Source organism: Pipistrellus hanaki, assembly GCF_964339955.1.
Source record: "Pipistrellus hanaki genome assembly, chromosome: 11".
Classification (NCBI taxonomy): Eukaryota; Metazoa; Chordata; class Mammalia; order Chiroptera; family Vespertilionidae; genus Pipistrellus; species Pipistrellus hanaki.
The window spans coordinates 27338738-27347363 of NC_140513.1; positions in this window are offsets into that span (position 1 = coordinate 27338738).

Here is an 8626-nt window from a genome sequence, read left to right on the forward strand (position 1 = left end):
ATGGCCAAAGGAGTCAGGTTAGACCGCCGACAGGGGGCGCCAGTGCCCAGTCTAATGAGTGCTGTTAAAAAAAAAAGATGTGATTGAGGGGGAGGGGGGATATTTCAACTCCCCCATCCCACCCGACTGAAGACCTAGGCTGGGTTGCCTCAGCTGCTTGGGGGAAGCAGGTGAGAGGCTAACTGGGGGCCAGGGCTGTGCAGGAGCAGCCAGGGCGGGAGCAGACAGGCTGGAACAAGAGCGGGAGGGAGGAGCTCCGGCTCCCTGCCCCACCCGGGCTGTTGCTCCAGGGCTCAGGGTCTTGGAGCCAGGAGGGCAGAAACGCCCATTCCATCCCACCCACTGACATGCACAGTCGCCCGCCCTGACAACCTAACTGTCTCCGCTCAGGGCAGGGGACTCGGCATACAGTGCTGGTGCCTGTGCTGTTTATTCACAATGTGCTACACGGGCCAGCCACCCCCAGGAGGCTGCCCGCCCAAGGCCCTGTCACACCCGAGTCCCCCAGCCACTGGTGAGCTTGTTGATTGAGCTGGTGATGGCAGGTGGCTATGCTCACCCCCAGACCGAGGGAGGCGACCGGGGTATCAAGATCTGAGAGCTGAGTGGCCAGTCTGCAATGGGAAGAGCTGGGAGACAGGACACTCCCAGCTGGAGCGGCTTGAGATGGCGGTGGAAGTCCCTGGGCTTTGGTCTTGCAGTCCGTGGGATGAGCAGAGCGATACTCCACCCCCCAGCCCTCCCACGTGGCCCTGGGGTCAGGCGAGAGGGGGTGGGTGTAGGGTTCCCTCCTCAGGCATCCTCTCTACCACACAGTGTTTGCTCTCCGCCAGGCACCTGCCACCCCCCTTCCCACCCAATCTGTCCTCCCAGCAGCCCTGAGAGGTCGGACAGAGGAAGACACCCAGTTAAATGTCTTGCTCGAAGTTACCCAAGCCAATTAAGAGGCCGAACTGGATTCCAGCTCAGATTGCCTGGCTCTGAAGTCTGAACTATGGACCACACAGCTCACCGCCTGGATCGGGAAGTGCCCCTGCCCCAGCCAAACCCCAAACCAGCCCCAGGCTCAGACTCCTGGCCAGGAGGGCCCTGGGTTGCCCAGTGCTCCTTCTGCCACCACTTCACTCTTTCCGTCTTCTCGTGAAGCATCCCTGGCTCCGACTCCCCTCTTCATCTGATTGACCCGGTACCAGAGACTCCATTACTATCAGACCTTTCTTTCCTCCGGGTTAAGAGATTGCTGTTCATGTACTTTATTGATTTATTACAGAGGGCAAGGGAGAGGGATAGAGGGTTAGAAACATCGATGAGAGAGAAACATCGATCAGCTGCCTCCTGCACACCCCCTCCTGGGGATGTGCCCGCAACCAAGGTACATGCCCTTGACCGGAATCGCACTTGGGACCCTTGAGTCCGAAGGCCGACGCTCTATCCACTGAGCCAAACCAGTTAGGGCGAGAGATTGCTGTTCAGAGCTTCTCTTTTAAAATTCTTTAGTGTGGAAGAATTTTGAAATTGATTACGGCAAAAATCAAAGGATGAAACTGGAAGGTGAATAGCTGATGGGGAACCTTGGCGATGGGAGGATCAGACTGCGGCCCTGTGAGCCCACGGATTGGCCAGCATCACCACACACGGGGCAGCTAGACACCATGTGCCTCTGAATGGGATGAAGAGGAAGCACACAGCACTGTTCACAAAGGACTCCTCCCATCCCCCAAATGGAACCCAACTAACACCACACTATGAGAGCTGACTTCCTGTACATTCTGAGAAATGGAGGAGATGGAGGAAAAGTTAAATGACACCACCAGGAAGCAAACAGACCGATCTAGAAAATGGACTTCCTATAGAACCACATTTATTCAACCAGCCAGTGACGTGAATAAGAGGGAGAAGTGTTTGAGAGCCCTTAACCCAAGTCATGTGCGATTTTTGTTGGGATCCTGGCTCAAACAAACTAACAAATTAATTAAAAAGGATACTTGGAGACAATTGTGGGTACTCGATATTTCCATGGAATTGTTCATTTTTGTTAGGTGTGGATGGCATTGTGATGATGTAAGAAAATGTCTGTTTTAGAGATGGATATTGAAGAATGTAAAAGTGAAATGACATAATGGCTGGAATTTGTTTTTAAACACTTCATAAAAAGAAAAAAGAAAAAGAAAAAAGGCTGATGAAACCAGAGTGGACAGATTTGGGAGAACTCTAAATGAGGTTGGGCTGGAGCAGGTGAAGGCAGATATGCCCGTTAGGCACATGAGAAAGAGTGAGAGAGGCTGCTGGGTCTGAGCAGTGGGGTGAGGCCTGGATTGGCAATAAGACGGGGTGATGGCAGATTTGTGCGGTCGGAGAGGACATGAGGGATGTGCAGGGCCGACTTCTCCAGGCACAGTGCCCGCGAAGAGGTTCTATTTAAAAGCCCACCAAAGATGTTTTGTTTTAAAATAAGAAAAAACAACAACTTTTAGGTTGAAAAAATATTTTAATACACAATATTAATTTATTCATCTTTATATCAATACAGTTGTGCAATGTAATTTTTTAAAATTTTTAAAAATTTGAGAGAGAGAGAGAGAGAGAGAGAGAGAGAGAGAGAGGAACATTGATGTGTTGTTCTACTTATTCATGCATTCATTGGTTGATTTTTTTTAAAATATATTTTATTGATTTTGTACAGAGAGGAAGAGAGAGAGATAGAAAGTCAGAAACATCGATGAGAGAGAGTCATCGATCAGCTGCCTCTAGCACACCCCCTACTGGGGATATGCCCGCAGCCAAGGTACATGCCCTTGACCGGAATCAACCCAGGACCCCTCAGTCCCCAAGCCGACGCTCTATCCATTGAGCCAAACCGGTTTCAGCCATTGATTGATTTTTGTATGTGCCCTGACTGGAGATCAAACCCACAACCTTGGTGTATCAGAACGACACTCGAACCAACTGAGCTACCTGGCCAGGGCATAAAATATAATGTTTATTTACGCTTTTATTTTTAAAACATATTTTATTAATTTTTTACAGAGAGGAAGAAAGAGGGATAGAGAGCTAGAAACATCAATGAGATGAGATGATGAGAGAGAATCATCAATCAGCTGCCTCCTGCTCACCCCCCACTGGGGATGTGCCCGCAACCAGGGTACATGCCCCCGACCAGAATCGAACCTGGGACCTCTCAGTCCGCAGGCCGACACTCTATCCGCTGAGCCAAACCGGTTTAGGCTATTTACTCTTGTAAAGTAGGAGGCCGCCCACAAAGCAGAAGTGGCATGGGCTTTGAAAGTCAGAAGAGGCCCTGGGGTGGGGAGAAACCTGCCCGGACATGGAGCCTGAGGGAGGCAGGGAGCCTCTAAGCCTGCTCCGTGGGGAACAACCCGGCAGTGGGGAGCAGGAGATGTGTGTCTGGTCAACCCTCTAGGCTCCATCCTTGTCTCTGCTTTACAAAGACTTATCAGGGCATCTCAAGCTGGGCTAGGAGCTAGCACACCTGGGGTTGACTCCCCCTGGATCTTGGGCTGTGCCCCGCGCAGAAGAGACTGTCTGTCTGCCTACCCCTGCCTGGTCCAGCCTGCCCCCCAGGGTCCCGTGGGAGCGTGGGAGACTCCCGCTGCCCTGGGAGAGGCCAGGAACCAGGAAGGCTCTACCCTGCTCAGGTGCCCGTGTTTCACTCCGCCTTCCCCGCTGAGGCTCAGGGCCTGCAGGGGCTCCTGCCCAGGCCCTGCCCTCACAGACCTCCCGGCACAGGTCCTCAGGTAACCGCTGTGTTCTCGTGAAGCTGCAAACAAGACCCCACAGGGTGGCCTGCTTCTCTGCCGAAGGGGGACCCCTGTGATCGTTCCCTCCAGGTCTCTCCTCCGTCTGTCCTCAGGGGAACATCGGTGTTTGGAGAGGCCTTGGGATGAGGGCAAAACTAAGGGAGCAGGGGTGTGTGTGTGTGTGTGTGTGTGTGTGTGTGTGTGTGTATCTCAGGCAGCCACTGGCCTCGCTGTGTGGAGGGGAGAAGGAAGCTCCCCCATGTGGGGAGCCCCAGTGTGAGTGGGGAGACAGGGCAATCCCATCACACTGGGGCTGCCAGGCCACTGGGCCTGCCTCCTCCTCAGGCTGAGAGGGGAGGAGAGAGAGAGGAGCTTGCCCTGGGGGTTGCTGAGATGGGCGTTCTGCCCACCCAAACCCCCCTGTTCCGGGCCCACAGCACCTGACCAGATCAGATAGGGCACGTTCCTGCAGTGAGCTGCCCACTCACCGGGACTGTGCTGACGCAGGCAGGAAAACATTAACCCGGTGGAATGGGCTCATACTCTTGTGTGCACCTGTGTGTGTGTGTGTGTGTGTGTGTGTGTGTGTGTGTGTGTGAGAGAGAGAGAGAGAGAGAGAGAGACAGAGAGAGACAGAGAGACAGAGAGACAGAGAGTAGTTTTCTTTCTTTTTTAAAAAAAATATTTTATTGATTTTTTTTTTTTTACAGAGAAGAAGAGAGAGGGATAGAGAGTTAGAAACATCGATGAGAGAGAATCATCGATCAGCTGCCTCTTGCATACCTCCCACTGGGGATGTGTCCGCAACCAAGGTACATGCCCTTGCCCGGAATCGAACCTGGGACCCCTCAGTCCGCAAGCCTATGCTTTATCCACTGAGCCAAACTGGTTTCGACCAGAGAGTAGTTTTCACATGCAAGACCAGATAGAGATATGCACATGCACACTCACACCTGCCCGCTCACACACATGTTCACACACAGACATACACAAAGACACACATGCTTTTTATACATGCCGATTCCTTCAGTATCATCTCCCAACTTTGTCAATGAGACTTCCTCCTCCAGGAAGCCTTCCCTGATAGCACCAGCTCATACTAGAAAGCGACAGGCCTGAACTCTATGCCCGGTTTCTGATGCCACATTAGGCAGTCTGACATTAGCTTCAGAGTGGAGCAGGCCTGGGTTTGAATTCTGGTTCTTTGACTTATAGGATGTGTGCCCTTCGGCAAGTGGCTGTGCCTCCTGACCCTGTCTGCTCTAGTCTCTGTCCACATGGTCCTGAGGTCCAGGCATGACTGAGAAGGAAGGACAAGAGCCGGCTGGGGGCATGGTCATTGCAATGTCAGGGTTAAAGACCATCCTGGGTCCTGCCTGTGCTGCCCTCCCTCAACCCTGCCCCAGACTAGTCCCTTAGCCCCCGATTCTCCTATCTGGGAGGGCCCTGGCTCCCGAGGGCGGGGGCAGAGTTCTGGTCTAGACGTTCTGGTTCTGGGTGATCTTGGGCAAGTTGTTACCTTGCTCTGAATCTCAATTTTCTACCTGAAAAACGAGTTGGAACAGGAACACTTACCTAGGAGAGGCTTAAGGGTATTTTCTTTTTGAGGAGAATGAGAATCTCACAACTTCACCATGTGGCGCAGTGGTTGAGTGTCGATTCCCAGTCAGGGCACATGCCCAGGTCGCTGGCTTGATCCCCAGTAGGCAGCTAATCAATGATTCCCTCTCATCATTGACATTTCTATCTTTCTCTCCCTCTCTCTTCCTCTCTGAAATAAATAGGAATATATATATGAGAGAGAGAGAGAGAGAGAGAGAGAGAGAGAGAGAGAGAGAGAGAGAGAGAGAGAATCTCACAACTTGAAGTGTTCAGAGAGACGGGCTCCGGGAGGGGCCTGTACTGTGCCCCCACCCCAGCCCTGCCCCTGCACCAGAGCGGCTCCTTCCTCACTGACCGATGCGATGGCCTCCTCAGGGACACAAAGGGTCCCCGGGCTCTGAGGAGTCAGAACAACCCCGAGTCTAAGACATTTAATTGTAGGTAGTTTGCATGACAAGTAAGTTAATCAAATGGCATGCTGGTTGAAACAAATAATTAGCTAAAATTATTAGCTTTTTACACATCAGCACTTTGGGGGGCATTTTGGAGAAGATCAGAGAATTTTTGGCATCTTTGGGTGTTTTCCTTCACCCTCATTAAAAAAAAAAATCTATTTGCATGTTTACTCCTTATTGGGTTTCAACCACTTGTGTCTGTCCCATGCTGTTCACGAGGGAGGAGAGTCGGGCACATTTGAAGTTCTGTGCTGTACAGTCACATGCAGGATGTGGGTGTGGACCTATGGGCGTGAAAAGCTATTCTGAATACATGTGTTGAGTGACAGAAGCACTGTACAAAAACTTTATGTAGGTCTTGTTCTTTTACTATTTTAGCTAGTAAACAAACAAACAAAAAAAAGAATCTGAGATTTTTCAAATTTGTTTTCTATTTTTAAAAAATTTCCACTCCAACGATAGACAATTATATCTGCTCGACTTGCTTGGCTATGTGTTCATAAATATTTAAATTTCCAGTTCGGTTGAACATGAGTGTCGCCACTCGCCAGTTCACATTGCCAGGTTTTTGGTGTCATGAGAAATAAATGAGCATAGGGTTATTTCCAACCTTTTGCCAGTAAAAATAGTGTGTTGCAGACAAAATTAGAACAAGAAAACTGAACAATGTCTGAAAGAGGGACTGCATGCCTAAAGAAACATCAAAGTTTGCAAAAATTGCCCCGCAGCATACTCATTTTACCAATTCATTTTCATCCAAATTAGTTTTTGACTTGATGGGCTGTTGCTACCTTCATCAACCTTTCCCTGGGGCCTGTCTGGATGCCAAGAGTGACCGGGTGGTAGAGCCACATATCTGCGGACCCCGCCTCACAGATGAGGAAGCAGAGGCCTAGGGCAGGGACTGAGCCAAGGTTGTGCAGGAATTAGACGCCCAGTGAGGACTTACTCCTGCAGGGGGCTGGGGGAGTGGGGGGAGAAGGCAGTCTTCATGGCAGTTCAGAGACAGTTAAAATTTGAATTTCAGAGAAACAATGGATCGTGTTTTAGTATAGTTATGTTACAGATATTGCAAATGTTGTTCCTTTTTAAAAAATATATATTTTATTGATTTTTCACAGAGAGGAAGAGAGAGGGATAGAGAGTTAGAAACATCAATGAGAGAGAATCATCGATCAGCTGCCTCTTGCACACCCCCTATTGGGGATGTGCCCGCAACCAAGGTACATGCCCTTGACTGGAATCGAATCCAGGACCTTTCAGTCCGCAGGCTGACGCTCTATCCACTGAACCAAACCGGTTTCGGCAAATGTTGTTCCTTTGAAATTCAAATTTAGGAGAACATCTTCTAGGTTATCTAATGGCCCTACTGAGCGTTTACCCTGTGCAGATGGCCCCCAGGGGTCTCCTCTCTGCTCTCCATCCTCCCACTGGCCCTGGAGATCCGCCCAGGCTCTGCATAGACCCAACTCTGGCCCAAACGCCCAACCTCGCCGCCCCTTTAGCTGCCGCTCCTCTCTCCACAGTTGATCTTCCTGTCTCCTTAGCCACCACGTCTTCAATGTTGTGGCCATTCTCCATCTCCAGCTCACCAAGGCTGGTCTCTTCTCACATCCAGCTCTGGGGCCACAGCCCCTTTGAGCTCCTGGCAGCCTGTTGGCAGCCCAGTGTATGGGCGTCTATCTCCTCCTCACCTGCTCCTTCTCAGTCACCCTCGTGTCCCCAGCATCCTGACCCTGACTCTTGCCCCACTCCCTCCCGCTTCCTGGCAACCCCATTGACTCTCATGGTGAAGGCCCAGGCGCTCATATCTCCTGTTCTCTTTCTCCAGCTGGAACCGTCTCCCAAGCTCAGGCCTACTGGATGCTCCAGGGCCTCCAGGACCCTACATTGGCTACTTTGCTCCTCTCTTTGCTTAGAACCCATCGATGGCTCCTCAGGCCCTTGGGATAAAGCCTGATCCCGTGTCCCGCAGACAAAGTCCTTCATGGTCTGCCCCTGCTCGCTTCTCCAGCCCTCCCTCTGAAAGCCACTCACAGTTCCCAGGTTTTCCCACAATCCCATTGGGCTTCAAATCATCGCCCTCATCCCACCCTCCCCCACTCACCTTGGAGGACTCGGCTCCCATGCCATCTCTTCTGGAAAATTCTCACCTCCCTCCAGGAGGCTGGCTTAGCTGCGGCCCGTACTCCCTCCATCTTCTCAGAGTGTATCCTAAATCGCCTGCCATTTATCTTATCTCTCCCAGGAGACAAACGGGACTGTGTCTTCTCCACCTCTGGTCCCCGGCACCCAGCCCAGTAAATGAGCTTAACCACCGACTTCAACATGGATTTCACGTACCTCCCTCACCAGCCGGATACCAGCCTAATCCAACTTTGCCCAAGCTCTGACCTCATCCTAGACCTCAGCTCCACTTTTGACCCTTACCTCACCCTCACCCCAAAAGCGCACACAAGAAAGGATTAAAGGCAGGTGACCCCCATGTCCAGGGTACATTCTCCTGTCCCAGGAAGGGCAGCATCCTGAGCCCACCTGAGTCTGCAGAGGTGAGGAGCGGAGCCTGAGTGTGCATGTGTGTGTGTGTGGCAATGAAGGAGTTCATTCGTAAGGATGACTTCTGACTCAGAATGCAGCAGCTGATCCCTGCCTCTCCCTGCAGCATGGCCTGCAGGACAAGTCGGGATGGGGACCTGAGCAGCCCAGGTTCCAGACCTGGCCTGGTCTACTGGCCCCCTCTAGAGGACAGTCCTATTCCAGCTCTTACACTGCCTCCCCACAAGGAGTTCCGGACTTACTGTCTCCCACTAC